Consider the following 15,311-nt stretch of genomic DNA (forward strand, 5'->3'; position numbering starts at 1 on the left):
TTGTGGGAAATGTTACCTTTAAAGCCCGGGCACTGGAGCAGGGTTGTCTGCGAGGATGTTTTTTTTAGCCAGGGGAGGTGGGTCTTTCTAGGACTGGGCCGTCACATCCCCAGCGATGAACTCCACAGTACGTGCTTTTTCTGTGGGGAGACACCCAGTCAGTGTCGCAATGGTCCGGCAGCATTTTGCATACAGGAGGAAGGACGCCGCGTGGGGGTGGGGTGGCGGGGGTTGCATCCAGCTCAAACTCCGTCAGTGGATGGGCAAGAAACACTTGCAGGTACTTGACAGCTCTGAGAGAATTCATTGCTACCTTGGAGATAGCTGAGATAATTAAGTGAAATGTGTCAAATGAGGGGGAAGGTTATTTACGATCAAACAAATTGCTGGCCGTAAAATGTAACATTGTTGTTCATCTGCACTGGCTTGAATCATTAATAATCATATTTAAAAGTGGGAAAATAGGTGAAACGGGAATTGCACGTTGATTATGCAGGATGCAATGTAAAAAAGCATGGACTGTAGAAAAAGGATGCAGCAAGTTTCTTTATACTGTCATCCTCTACTCACCCAGCGCGGAGAAATTAAAACGAGGTTTTATTTCTGCTCCTATTTCGTACGCTTGTGACCCGCAGGGGATGCATCCCGGGTGAATTGATTTTCCTTCGATCCACTGGGTTTTTAGATGAAAATGCAGGCTCATTGGTATTTGTTCGCTCTCTTGTTAAGAGAGGTTTCAATCACTGTTAAATCACAAAATTACATCATGCGGGTGTTCAAAAAAACTCTTTTTGTGTATGAATGTTTTGCAAAAAAGTAGGAATTTAGTCCACTAAACAATGTAATGCTTGATTGCTGCACGATGTATGTTGGAATTGGGAAGCCTGTGGTCAGAGATCACCAATGTAAAATTTTCAGTATGCAGTGAGAGGTTAGGAGACGGTTATTCATGCAAAGGTGTGTTGAAACATATATTGTTTAGCAACAAGGAGTAGTTGAGGCCGAGGCACCTTTTAAGGGCAAGCACACCAGGAAGAGGGCAAATTGTGGGATTCGTTTTGGATGCCAAGTGGTAGTAATGTATAACCAGTCATCTTTTAGTTCCTTTCGTTTTTTAAAATTTGCACAATGATCCTAGAGGCCTGAGTTCGCTTCCTTGTTTATAGTGACAGCCAGCTTTCCTGAGCCATATGGCCATCACCATGCAGTCTGGCTATTCTATCTGACGTCAATTTGTGGATACTGAAGCCATCCTCCTTGGTTCCTGCGAGGTGCTCCCGCCAGGAGCTCCTATTGGTATTCTGCACTCTGATGAAATATGCACTGTGCATGTAGGCCAGTGCGACTATGAGCTGAGCTTAACTCTTGCACCTTAACCTTTACCATGCAGTTGTAAAGGTAAATTAAATGGATATATACGCGGAACAGGCTAGGATAATTATTTCCATTATTATTGTAAGCGTGATAGTATTCGACCAGACATAGGCTTACAAGTACATGTTTTTAAAAAATCAAAGGATCCTATTTTAAATATACTGAAAAAAAAACTTGAGAACAATACTTTCAATTCAGAAAATAAGTAATGTTTCAGTATACAAGTATTATCAGTCTGTCTTCTTGAGGTATAACACAGCATGAAAAGAATGGAGTCAGTATTTTTTCTTTGTAAGATTTAGAATTGACAATTTGAAGGGTGTAGGAAAAATGGAAGATGTCATCCTATCTCCAAGTGGCCCAGAGAATCTGTCTACATCAGGTGGCAGAGGGGTGGAAGCTGTTGAACCCTCAGAGCTTGAGGACCAAGTCTTTGCGATATATAAGATAGGCAGTCCCTGGATCACACTCTCCATAGAGTGGGAAGCTCACAGTCAAGCAATGGTTGAGTGAGACAAGAGGTTAAGCTGATGACAGGAGTTGCTGACCTCCTTAGGCAGAAGAGAAAGAGACAAGCGTTAAAGAAAATCCGTAAATTCATTCAATTTGCCTGATAGCCACATAGTTTGGGATATGAAGAAGACAGCAACAGTAAGTTGTGAGTTGGATAGTATGCTTATTAGTTAAAGAGTTCTTAAATGAAAGGCAAAACTTGAACTTATTATCTAACCTCCCACTAATTCTAATTAAGCAACCCAATACAAATGTATAAATAAATTGCCAAATCGCAATTCTCCGACGCTTCGACAGCGGCGTCAGAGCGTTACAGAACGCATGTACAGTAAACACCATTGGCATATCGTTAGCGGGCCCGAGCCGTTATTCTACAGGGGCCCCTGCGATTCTCTGCGTCCAATGGGCCGAATTCCCGATGGCGAGGTTCAGCTGTGCTTTTAAAGATCGTGAAACTGGAGTTGTGGCTGATGAGGGAGAGAGAGGAAGTAGGACAATGACAGGCGAGACTGTGGCCTCCGGGCCGGACACTGGCTGGGGGAGGGGGGTGGTGACGGGGGAACGGGCTGTGTGGCTGGGGTGATCCCTCACGGGACTTGGGCGGTGTCCAGGCACAGACTGGCATTGTCGCGGTCTGCAAGGCAGCCATCTTGCTGTGCACCCCACTGACCATCCACCTTGGCCCCTGGCTCTGCAGATTGGGGACTTGTCCGGTATCTCACAGAGCTCAGTGCACAGGTGCATCCATGCCGTCACAGAGGCCTTATATGCCCGGTCGGCATAATAGATCCATTTCAATGTGGACCGAGCCCACCAGGATGCCATCGGCGACACGCCCCGAGTTCAGGGGGTGATTGATGGGATGCATGTTACCCTATGAGCACCTGCAGATGACAGGCTGCTCTACACAAACCGAAAGGGGTTCCACTTGATGAACGTGCAGTTGGTGTGTGACCATCAGATGCGCATCATGCATGTCCGCACTCGATACCCGGGCAGTGACCGGTGACCTTCGTCCTGGCACACTGGACGATTCTGGGCCTCTTCGAGATGCCCCCCTGACTGGGGGGGTTGGCTCCTGGGCGACAGGGGTTATCCATTGCGGCCATGGCTGATGACACCTACCTGGAGGTCACTGACCGATGCGAAGACCCGCTACAATGACGCCCATGCAGTGACCAGGGCTGTGATCGAGCGTTATTTCGGCCTCCTGAAGATGTGGTTCAGGTGCTCTGAAGGATCCCTCCAGTATGGCGCTGAGAGGGTCACCCACATCGTGGCGGCCTGCTGCATCCTGCACAACATTGTGCAGCAGAGGTGTGATGTGCTGGAAGAGGAGGATGAAGGCCAGGTCTCACCAACGAGGAGGATGCAGGGGAGGGCGAGAATGAGCACGACATGGGGCCAAGGCAGGCACGGGAGGCTGCACGACGTGTGCGCCAGGGCCAACGCGCACAGGATGCTCTGGTTGCCTCCAGGTTCACTGACTGGGGGCGGGGGGGGGGGGGGGGGATGGGCCAGGGGCATGGACATTGCATCCCATCCCAACACCCCTAACCCCCGGCCATCCGCTGCCTGCAACCCCATCTGTGCTACATACATGCCGCACTACGGGAGTGTGGGCCCTGGGTTGGCAGTAATAACAAGTCTGATCCATGGGATGGAGGATGATGACAACACGCTCTGTGCTGACCTCGTCAACGTCAGGCTCCTGCCCACGGTAGCACTTTCCACCGTTCACCTCGGTGTTCCCTGCATGCGGGCTGGCCATTCCATCACGTGCTCCCATCAGATCGCTGGAGTGGAGGTGGTGGTAGGCACGGTGGGGGAGGAGGAGCCCAACCCAGCCCACCCACAACATCTGCCCATCCTCCCCACCCCGCCCGGATCCCCTCTCTGGCCAGCCCACCCCTTACACCCATCTGACAGAGCACCAAGGCAGGTGTTTAATGTGCACAAATATATACAGATAGGTTCCCCAGTGCCTATAACTAAACTGTGCCCTGCACCCATGCCAACTTTCTCCCCTTTCTGTACGTTCTCCCCGTGTCTGCTTGGGTTTCCTCCGGGCGCTCCGGTTTCCTCCCACAAGTCCTGAAAGCCGTGCTGTTAGGTGAATTGGACATTCTGAATTCTCCATCAGTGTACCCGAACAGGCGCCATATTGTGGCAACTGGGGGATTTTCACGGTAACTTCATTGCAGTGTTAATGTAAGCCTACTTGTGACAATAAGTGTGGAGTGAAGTGTGTATATGCTACTGCAGCTTGTCAGCCTCCTGAGTCACTTACAAAACCGGCGAATTCCGCACTGTTTCTCATTGGAATCGATTCTATTCTAAGTGGCACCGGTGCTAGCCCCTTAACAGCCGCTGAATCAGTCTAGGTACAGCGCCAGTTTTGCTGTCATGGAAGTCCACGAATCCTGTCCCGGAGAATCCAGCCGATTATCCTAAAGCACTCTACTGGGAGGTGCTTGAATTTCCCACCTTACATTTGTGTGTTGTGGTAGTCACCACTGATTGTATAATAGTTGTAACGATGATTATCAGAGGTAATACGGTAAGGCTGCTGTACGAGAGGTACGGGGGTAAATCCCTGCCTGATGGTTCCGCCCAGTAGGCGGAGTATAAATGTGTGTGCACACCCGAGCTGCTCCCATTCTGGCAGCAGCTGCAGGAGGCCACACATCTCTGCTTAAAGCCTCGATTATTCTCTACTCTCGTCTCGTAATAATTGATAGTGCATGAATTTATTAAGCAGAGATATTACAGCGATGGAACTTCGTATCAAGCCTGATCGCCTACAGCTGCACCGTCAAGCAGCCAACGCCACGACGGCCGTTGACCACTGGCTAGCTTGCTTCGAAAGCTACCTCAGATCATCGACTGAACAACCCTCGGACGCACAGAAGCTCCAGGTCCTGTACTCACGGGTCAGCTCCAATATTTTTCCCCTTATCCGGGTGCGCCCACTTACACTGAAGCAATGGAGCTTCTGAAAGGACATTATATTTGGCCGATCAACAAACTGTACGCCAGGCACCTCCTGTCCATGAGACAGAAACTCCCCGGTGAGTCATTAGACGATTTCTGGCGTGCCCTGCACATCCTGGCGAGGAACTGTGATTGCCAGGCAGTTTCGGCAGTCGAACATCCGGAACTTTTAATCAGGGACGCTTTTGTTACGGGTATGGGGTCGGCGTACATCCGCCAGCGTCAATGAGAAGGGTGTACGCTTGACCTCGCGGCGACCAGACAGCTCGCGAACTCACTAACAGTAGCCTCCTGTAACGTACAGCCGTACGCCCCCGACCGCACGGCACCCTCATGGACATCGTGGGCCACACCAGCTACAGCTACCGCCCGCAACCCACCCCAAGCCTGCGCCGCGTGGCAGTCAGCCAACCCCGGGGGGCCCAAATGCTACTTCTGCGGGCAAACCAAACACCCCCGGCAGCGCTGCCCGGCGTGGAGTGCAACCTGCAAGACTTGCGGAAAGAAGGGACATTTTGCTGCGGTGTGCCAGGCCCGATCGATCGCTGCAGTTTCTAGCCCCAGCGTTCCTACACCTCCACGTGCAACCCGTGGGCGCCGCCATTTCCGTCCCCGCAGACCACGTGCGGCCCGTGGGCGCTGCCATCTTTAATGCCGCCTGCCATGTGTGCCCCGTGGGCGGCACCATTTTGGACGGCACCCCAGGACCCCTGCTCGTCGGGAACTTCGTCTGGACGTTCATCGCCTGCCACCAACGCCGACCAGCCCGGGGCCTACCAGCACCAGCTACAGCTTGCCTCCATCACGCTCGACCAGTCCCGGCCTCACAACCTCACAACTGCGACGATGACGGTGAAAGTCGATGGGCACAAGACTTCCTGCCTTCTTGACTCCGGGACCACGGAAAGCTTCATCCACCCCTCTACGGTAAGGCGCTGCTTCCTTGCGGTACACCCCATTACCCAGAGAATCTCCCTGGCCTCCGGATCCCATTCCGCGGAAATACGGGGGTACTGCATCGCCACCCTCACCGTCCAGGGCGTAGAGTTCATCAACATCCGACTCTACGTCCTCCCCAACCTTTGCGCTGCCCTGTTACTCGGCCTGGACTTCCAGTGCAACCTTCAAAGCCTAACTCTAAAATTCAGCGGACCCCTACCACCCCTCACCGTATGCGGCTTCACGACCCTTAAGGTCGACCCACCTTCCCTGTTTGCAAACCTCACCCCGGATTGCAAACCCGTCGCCACCAGGAGCAGATGGTACAGTGCCCAGGACAGGACCGGCATCAGGTCGGAGATCCAGCGGCTACAGCGGGTAGGCAACATTGAGGCCAGCAACAGCCCCTGGAGAGCCCAAGTGGTAGTAGATAAGACTGGGGAGAAACACAGGATGGTCATTGACTACAGTCAGACCATCAATCGGTACACGCAGCTCGATGCGTACCCCCTCCCACGCATATCTGATATGGTCAATCAGATTGCAAGTACCGGGTCTTTTCTACAGTGGACCTGAAAGCTGCCTACCACCAGCTCCCCATCCGCAAGGGGTGCACATGGCAGGTGCCAATACACTGTGTTCGAAGCAGATGGTCGCTTTTACCATTTCCTTAGGGTTCCTTTTGGCGTCACTAACGGGGTCTCGGTCTTCCAACGTGAGATGGACCGAATGGTTGATCGGTACGGACTGCGGGCCACCTTCCTGTACCTAGATAACATCACCATCTGCGGCCACGACCAGCAGGACCACGACGCTAACCTTCTCAAATTTCTCCACACTGCCAAACTCCTTGACCTCGCGTACAATAAGGAGAAGTGCTTCCGCTTAGCCATCCTTGGCTATGTTGTGGAAAACGGAGTTTTAGGGCCCGACCCCGACCACATGCACCCCCTCATGGAACTCCCCCTCCCCCACTGTCCCAAGGCCCTGAAACGCTGCCTGGTTATTTTTTCCTATTATGCCCAGTGGGTCCCTAACTATGCGGACAAGGCCCGCCCACTCATCGACTCCACAGTTTTCCCCCATGGCTGAGGTCCACCAGGCCTTCAACTGCATCAAGGCAGACATCGCCAAGGCCACGATGCACGCGGTCGACGAGTCCCTCCCTTTTCAGGTCGAGAGCAATGCATCGGACGTTGCTCTGACCGCCACCTTCAACCAGGCAGGCCCGTGGCATTCTTTTCCCGCACCCTCCATGCCTCCAATATTCGGCACTCCTCTGTCGAAAAGGAGGCCCAAGCCATCGTGGAAGCTGTGCGGCATTGGAGGCATTACCTGGCCGGCAGGAGATTCACTCTCCTCACTGACCAACGGTCGGTTGCCTTCATGTTCAACAACACACAGCGGGGTAAGATCAAAAATGATAAAATCTTAAGGTGGAGGATTGAGCTCTCCACCTACAATTATGAGATTTTGTATCGCCCCGGGAAGCTCAACGAGCCCCCCGATGCCCTATCCCGAGGTACATTTGCCAGCGCACAAGTGGACCGACTCCGGACCCTACATGATGGTCTCTTGTCACCCAGGGGTCACCCGGTTGTTTCACTTCATAAAGGCCCGCAACCTGCCCTACTCCATTGCGGAGGTCAGGGCTGTCACCAGAGACTGCCAGGTCTGCGCGGAGTGCACACCGCACTTCTACCGGCCAGACAGGGCGCATCTGGTGAAGGCCTCCCGCCCCTTTGAACGCCCCAGCGTGGACCTCAAAGGGCCCCTCCCCTCCACCGACCGAAACACGTACTTCCTGAACGTGGTCGATGAGTACACCCAATTCCCCTTCGCCATCCCATGCCCCGATATGACTCTGCCACGGTCATTAAAGCACTCAACAGCATCTTCGCCCTGTTCGGTTTCCCCGCTTACGTCCACAGCGACAGGGGATCCTCCTTTATGAGTGATGAGCTGTGTCAGTTCCTGCTCAGCAAGGGAATTGCCTGGAGCAGGACGACCAGCTACAACCCCCGGGGGAAACGGGCAGGTGGAGAGGGAGAATGGGACGGTCTGGAAGGCCGTCCTGCTGGCCCTGCGTCTAAACATCTCCCAGTCTCCCGCTGGCAGGAGGTCCTCCCCGACGCGCTCCGATCACTGCTCTGCACTGCAACTAATGAAAACCCCCATGAACGTCTCCTTGCCTTCCCCAGGAAGTCCACCTCCGGGGTTTCGCTCCCAACATGGCTGGCAGCTCCTGGACCTGTCCTCCTCTGCAAACACGTGCAGATCCGTTGGTCGAAAGGGTACAACTACTGCACGCGAACCCGCAGTACGCCGATGTGGCGTACCCTGATGGGCGCCAGGACACAGTCTCCCTCCGGGACCTGGCACCAGCTGGATCCCCACCCATGGCCCACCACCTGACACCCCCCCCCCCTCCGATTGCCCCGGCGCCACCCACACTCCCCCCAGCGCACCGCACTACCGTCCCCGCCCCAGGACGATCCGCCCTTCACTGGTTCCACCCGGGGATGAAGACGAGGACAACACATTCCCGGAGTCACAGGCGACCAAGTTGGCGCCTGTATCACCACCGGGACCGAGGTGCTCACAGCGGAGGATCAAGGCACCCGACCGGCTGAATTTGTAACTGTCGCCTGGACTGTAAATTTTTCACCAAACTGTAAACTTTAATTTTTCACCAAACTGTAAATTTTTCCACCCCCCCGCTGGACTCTTTTTTAACAGGGGGTGAATGTGGTAGTCACTACTGATTGTATAATAGTTGCAATGATGATTATTAGAGGTAATAGGGTAAGGCTCCTGTACTATAGGTACGGGGGTAAATCCCTGCCTACTGGGCGGAGTATAAATGTGTGTGCACACCCGAGCTGCTCCCATTCTGGTAGCAGCTGCAGGAGGCCACACATCTCTGCTTAATAAAGCCTCGATTATTCTCTACTCTCGTCTCGTAGTAATTGATAGTGCATCATGTGTTCGTATTTATTTTACTTTGTCTTAGTCTTAAATTGCAGGGGTGATAGTACACCGACAGGGTTTAGCAGAGTGAGTTGGCAAAAGAGGTTACTTGCAGCATGACTGACTGCATGCTACTTTCATTTGTATTCTTCAATGATTTTTACAGTTTGTTTTACCCCCGAGGTCCCATCGTACTAAGCTGTGACTGACCACTTCCTCTGATGATCAGGAACTTAACTGTATACAGGCTTCGTGCTGTGGCACACTGTCACCGCTGGGCCACAAGTGGGCCACAAGTTACCTCAGTGATTCCCTTTAATGCTTGGTGATGCTGCTGCTTTTACAGCTTCATTCTTACCTTCAAGGGAAACATGTGAAGTTGTGGAAGGATTCACAGGCCACAACATGAATGTTCCTTCCGTGGCCGTAATAACCAACTTAGATCAATAGGGTGCCTTCTCTTCTGTGACAGGAGGATTTTATAGGCTTCTACAATCCCTGAGCCCATATTCTCACCCATTGGAAATATGTACGCTACTGCTCGGGGTGTCAACCCCCCCGGAATGACTGGGAATTTCCTGGAATTGGCATCAATCTCGTGGTGACTATTGAAAGCAATTTTGGGGGTTTTGAAATGTTTTTTTTCAAAATAAATTTAGAGTACCCAATTCATTTTTTTCCAATTCAGGGGCAATTTCGCATGGCCAATCCACCTAACCAGCACATCTTTGGGTTGTGGGGGTGAAATCCACGCAGACATGGGGAGAATGTGCAAACTCCACACGGACAGTGACCCAGAGTCGGGATCGAACCTGGGACCTCGGTGCCGTGAGGCAGCAGTGCTAACCATTGCGCCACGGTGCTGCCCATTGAAATGGTATTTTAAAAATAAATTTAAAGTACCCAATTCATTTTTGTTCCAGTTGAGGGGCAGTTTAGAGTGGCCAATCCACCTACCCTGGGTTGTGGGGGTGAGACCAATGCAGACATGGGGAGAATGTGCAAACTCCCCATGAACAATGACCTGGGGCCGGGATCGAACCCGGGATCCTCGGGGCCCTGAAGCAGCAGTGCTAACCACTGTGCCACCATGCCACCCGTGAAATAGTACTTTAAGCAAATAAATAAATGTGCCACAAACTGGTACCGAAGTGGGGTGCGCATGCCTACTGCATTCATAAATGTCTGTTTTTCCCACTGAGAGGTTAAAGGCTTTCACGTGTAGTTGGAGAGAAGGGAATACATGAGTAAGGGCATGGCGACAGCCTTATCTCTGGGTGCTAGTTTGCTCGGTAGGAGGCTTGGAGGACTGCCCTTGGTCTGTGAGTAAGTGAGGGAAATCAGCGCCTCTGCAGCAGCACGGGACGTGCGGCCATGGTCCCAGGGATGGAGTGCACACAGCAAATGTTACAATGCCGACTCTGCTACTAATGTAACCATCAGGAGTGACTGGAGAGAAACTGAGAGCAGCTGCTTGTTAGCGCCTGGTATGCATGTGCACTTGGGCGTTCGTCCTTCAGGCAGGGTGAACATAGTCGGAGCCGGAAAGGGGAGCAGCCGAGGATTCAGCAATGGTTGCTTTAAAGGGCCGCCCACCTGATCACAGGGTTCCACCAGGCACCCTGGTGCAGCAGTGCCTCATCAAGCCAATTCTAAACAAGGATAGTAACACAAAGTAATTTTGCGGATCAAACAAATCCATCCCCTCCTACTAGTGTCTGAAGCTTTGGACAAGGACCCCCCGCAATGGGCTCACCTGTTGTCGGGATTCTGTGTCGTGTTTTCTGCTGTTGTAATTTGTCGTACCAGAGTTGGAAACTCTACTGTCAACCGAGAGCTCTGGTCTTAATTGCTGCCTGGAGCCAGGTTCAAATCCTGCTGACTCAAGTGGGAATGTTACCACTAAGCCAAATGTTGCTGCTTGCAGTTTTTAATTAACATTATTATATCCACAACCAACTAAAAGCATGCCTCCCTGATCACTGGCTGCAACAGCCTGATTACAAGACTGGAAAAGTTACTGGCTCCACTTGCAAAGGCCACTTTGGTTTCTAGTTGTTCAGTCCAGCTCTTTGTTCTTGCCCTTGCATGAAGATACCGGGAGTATAGAAGTGGGGCACTCAGAGTGAAAATGCCCTATTAAATTATAGAGTGCACCATTATTGGATGTGAAGAAAGCCCGACCTCCGTCCCCTTGTCTTGCATTGGGCTGTCAAGAAAGAAGCAAGAGAGGAAAGAACGAATATAGTAAAGCAAGTGCCTTTCGCATAGGAAACGCCCAAAGACACTTCACATGAGGGTATTCATACAAAGAATGATACCAAGCCAAAGATGGAGATATTAGGACGGGAGCCTGACATTTTGTGCCCTAGTACAGTGTTAGAGCGCATGCTTACATTTATTTTACGTTAATCCTGCTGCACTTGTAATTGGTTTTGTTTGCTGAGTTAACAAGCTAGGATATTGAGGGCGCGATCTTCCGGAAAGATTTCTAAGTGTGGTAGCGAGCGGGAACTGCCGCGAGCTTCCCGGCCCAGCGAGGCCAACAACACTATTCAACGTTAATTGGCCCAGTTAAAGAGGCCCCACAGGCCTCTGGGCGCAAATGAAGGCTCAGCAGCCGATTCGCCGCGTCCGCAAGCCCCCCGCTAACAAGGTCGAGCAGTGATGCACTATCAATTACGACGATGGAGACAAGAGTAGAGAGTAATTGAGACTTTATTAAGCAGAGATGTGTGGCCTCCTGCAGCTGCTACTGAAATGGCAGCAGCTCGGTGAGCACACACATTTATACGCCGCCTACTGGGCGGAGCCAGCAGGCAGGGATCTACCCCCGTACCTGTAGTACAGGAGCCTTACCGTATTACCTCTAATAACAACTATTATACAAACAGTGGTGACTACCACATTCACCCCCTGTTAAAAAAGAGTCCAGCGGGGGTGGTGGAAAAACTATTTACAGGTTTGTGAGGATTTAAAGGTTACAGTCTGGTGGAAATTTACAAATTTAGCCGGTCGGGTGCCTTGATCCTCCGCTGTGAGCGCCTCGGTCCTGGTGGTGATGCAGGCGCCGACTTGGTCGCCTGTGACTCCGGGAATGTGTTGTCCTCGTCTTCATCCCCGGATGGAATCAGTGGGAGGACAGATCGTCCTGGGGCGGGGGTTGTTGTTCAGTGGGGGGGGGGTTGTTCGGTGGTGGGGGTGGGGGGGGGGGGGGGGTGTTTGGCCGTGGGTGGGGATCCAGCTGGTTCCAGGGCCCTGAGGGAGACTGTGTCCTGCCGCCCGTCGGGGTACGCCAGGCGTACTGCGGGTTCGCATGCAGCAGTTGTACCCTTTCAACCAACGGGTCCGCCTTGTGGAGCTGCATGTGTTTGCGGAGGAGGACGGATCCTGGAGCTGCCAGCCACATTGGGAGCGAAACCCCAGAGATGGACCTCCTAGGGAAGGCAAGGAGGCATTCATGGGGGGTTTCATTAGTCACAGTGCAGAGTAGCAATCGGATGGAATGGAGCGCGTCGGGGAGGACCTCCTGCCAGCAGGAGACCGGGAGCTTTTTAGACCACAGGGCCAGCAGGACGGCCTTCCACCGTCCCATTCTCCCCCTCCACCTGCCTGTTTCCCCGGGGGTTGTAGCTGGTCGTCCTGCTCGAGGCAATGCCCTTGCTGAGCAGGAATTGACGCAGCTCATCACTCATAAAGGAGGATCCCCGGTCGCTGTGGACGTGAGCGGGGAAACCGAACAGGGCGAAGATGGTGTTGAGTGCTTTAATGACCGTGGCAGACGTCCTTTCGGGGCATGGGATGGCGAAAGGGAATCTGGAGTATTCATCGACCACGTTCAGGAAGTACGTGTTTCAGTCTGTGGAGGGGAAGGGCCCTTTGAAGTCCATGCTGAGGCGTTCAAAGGGGCGGGAGGCCTTTACCAGGTGCGCTCGGTCTGGCCTGTAGAAATGCGGCTTGCACCCCGCGCCGACCTGGCAGTCTCTGGTGACAGCCCTGACCTCCGCAGTGGAGTAGGGCAGGTTGCGGGTCTTTATGAAGTGAAAGAACCGGGTGACCCCTGGGTGACAGAGACCATCGTGTAGGGTCCGGAATCAGTCCACTTGTGCGCTGGCACATGTACCTCGGGATAGGGCATCGGGGGGCTCGTTGAGCTTCCCGGGGCGATACAAAATCTCGTAATTGTAGGTGGAGAGCTCGATCCTCCACCTTAAGATTTTATCATTTTTGATCTTACCCCGCTGTGTGTTGATAAACATGAAGGCTACCGACCGTTGGTCAGTGAGGAGAGTGAATCTCCTGCCGGCCAGGTAATGCCTCCAATGCCGTACAGCTTCTATGATGGCTTGGGCCTCCTTTTCGACAGAGGAGTGTTGAATTTCGGAGGCATGGAGGGTGCGGGAAAAGAATGCTACAGGTCTGCCTGCCTGGTTGAGGGTGGCGGCCAGAGCGACGTCCGATGCATCGCTCTCGACCTGAAAGGGGAGGGTCTCGTCGACCGCGTGCATCGTGGCCTTGGCGATGTCAGCCTTGATACGGTTGAAGGCCTGGCGGGCCTCAGCAGTCAGGGGGAAAACTGCAGTGGATGAGTGGGCGGGCCTTGTTCGCATAGTTAGGGACGCGCTGGGCATAATAGGAGAAAAACCCCAGGCATTGTTTCAGGGCCTTGGGGCAGTGGGGGAGTGGGAGTTCCATGAGGGGGCGCATGCGGTCGGGGTCGGGCCCTAGAACTCTATTTTCCACAACATAGCTGTAGCGCCCAAAGACTCACGAGAGACGAATAGCGATGAAGTCGATGAGGCTTTATTAAGCGTGACTTGTTCCCCGCAGTTCAGTAGCAGACTGGCCTGCAGAGGAGAACTCCTGGTTCTTATACTCCGCCTTCAGGGCGGAGCTAGAGGTCAACAGCCAACAAGGACCCGGGATCTGTCAGCCAATGACATCACGGCTTCACAGTCCCACATGACCCCTAATGCATACTACCAAATTCACCCCTTGTTAAAAATTAACCCGGCGGGGTGGTGCTTCGTATGGTGGTAAGGGTTTACAAGGCTGGTCCTGGGAGGAAAACTTTTGCATGTCATCACAGCATGTACAGAGGGTTTTTTTTTGTTTTGAACTATTTACAGTAAAAGGGGGAAAAAGAAAACGTTCTCGTTACAGTCCACAATATAGTAGTGTTACATCGATGCCACGAGTCGGTCGGGCGGTCTGGTCGTCCTCGTCGATCGCCTCGGCCCCGGTGGTGGTGCTTGTTCCCGTGTTGTCGTCTCCGGGAGCCTTACGGTTTCTGCTTCCGCTTCACTTCTGGTCGGACCTGGGAGGAGGACCGATCCCCCTGGGAAGGGGGCGCTCGCAGGGTGCGCTGGTGGCAGGGAGGGGGTGATTGGTGTCGGGGGGGTGTGCATGTTGCCGGCGGGCGCCAGATCTCGCAGGGAGACCGTGTCCTGTCGGCCGTCGGGGTACTCCACGTAAGCGTACTGCGGGTTCGCGTGGAGGAGGCGAACCCTCTCGACCAACGGGTCCGACTTGTGCGCCCGCACATGTTTTCAGAGCAAGATGGGTCCTGGGACCGCCAGCCAGGTCGGCAGCAACGTTCCAGAGGAGGACTTCCTGGGGAAGACAAGGAGGCGCTCATGAGGCGTTTGGTTAGTGCTAGTACACAGTAGCGACCGGATGGAGTGGAGAGTGGAGAGTGGAGAGTGGAGAGCTTCCGGGAGGACCTCCTGCTACCGTGAAACTGGGAGGTCCCTGGACCGTAGGGCCAGTAGGACGGTCTTCCAGACCGTGCTGTTCTCCCTCTCTACTTGCCCGTTCCCCCGGGGGTTGTAGCTGGTCGTCCTGCTCGAGGCTATACCGTTGCTGAGCAGGAACTGGCGCAGCTCGTCACTCATAAAGGAGGACCCCCTGTCGCTGTGGACGTATGCGGGGCAACCGAACAGTGTGAATATGGTGTTAAGGGCTTTAATGACTGTGGCCGCTGTCATGTCGGGGCAGGGGATGGCGAAAGGGAAACAAGAGTACTCATCCACCACGTTCAGGAAGTATATGTTGCGGTCGGTGGAGGGGAGGGGCCCTTTGAAATCCAGACTGAGGCGTTCAAAGGGACGGGAAGCCTTGATCAGGTGCGCACCATCCGGCCTGAAAAAGTGCGGTTTGCACTCTGCGCAGATGTGGCAGTTCCTTGTGACTGTACGGACCTCCTCCACAGAGTAGGGGAGGTTGCGGGACTTTATAAAGTGGTAGAACCGAGTGACCCCCGGGTGGCAGAGGTCATCGTGGAGGGTTTGGAGGTGGTTAATTTGTGCGTTGGCACATGTGCCGCGGGATAGGGCGTCGGACGGCTCGTTCAGCTTTCCGGGACGGTACATGATCTCATAGTTGAAGGTGGAGAGCTCGATCCTCCACCTTAAGATCTTGTCGTTCTTAATTTTGCCCCACTGTGCATTATCGAACTTGAAGGCTACCGACCGTTGGTCCGTGAGGAGAGTGAATCTCCTGCCGGCCAGGTAATGCCTCCA

The 15,311-nt window shown here is 53.4% G+C and overlaps 2 protein-coding genes across 2 annotated transcripts in view; one reads left to right on the forward strand and one right to left on the reverse strand.

Moving 5' to 3' along the window:
* LOC140428160 (leucine-rich repeat-containing protein 63) overlaps positions 1-123 on the reverse strand; it is a 101,779-nt gene extending 101,656 nt beyond the window's left edge. The window contains exon 1 of the mRNA XM_072514294.1: positions 17-123. The gene's annotated coding sequence lies outside the window, so the exon portion shown is untranslated. The remainder of the gene's footprint in view (positions 1-16) is intronic.
* A 133-nt stretch (positions 124-256) lies between these two features.
* Positions 257-15,311, forward strand: part of lcp1 (lymphocyte cytosolic protein 1 (L-plastin)) — a 126,625-nt gene continuing 111,570 nt past the window's right edge. The window contains exon 1 of the mRNA XM_072514286.1: positions 257-280. The gene's annotated coding sequence lies outside the window, so the exon portion shown is untranslated. The remainder of the gene's footprint in view (positions 281-15,311) is intronic.

This window comes from Scyliorhinus torazame, chromosome 8, assembly GCF_047496885.1.
Source record: "Scyliorhinus torazame isolate Kashiwa2021f chromosome 8, sScyTor2.1, whole genome shotgun sequence".
NCBI classification, from domain to species: Eukaryota; Metazoa; Chordata; class Chondrichthyes; order Carcharhiniformes; family Scyliorhinidae; genus Scyliorhinus; species Scyliorhinus torazame.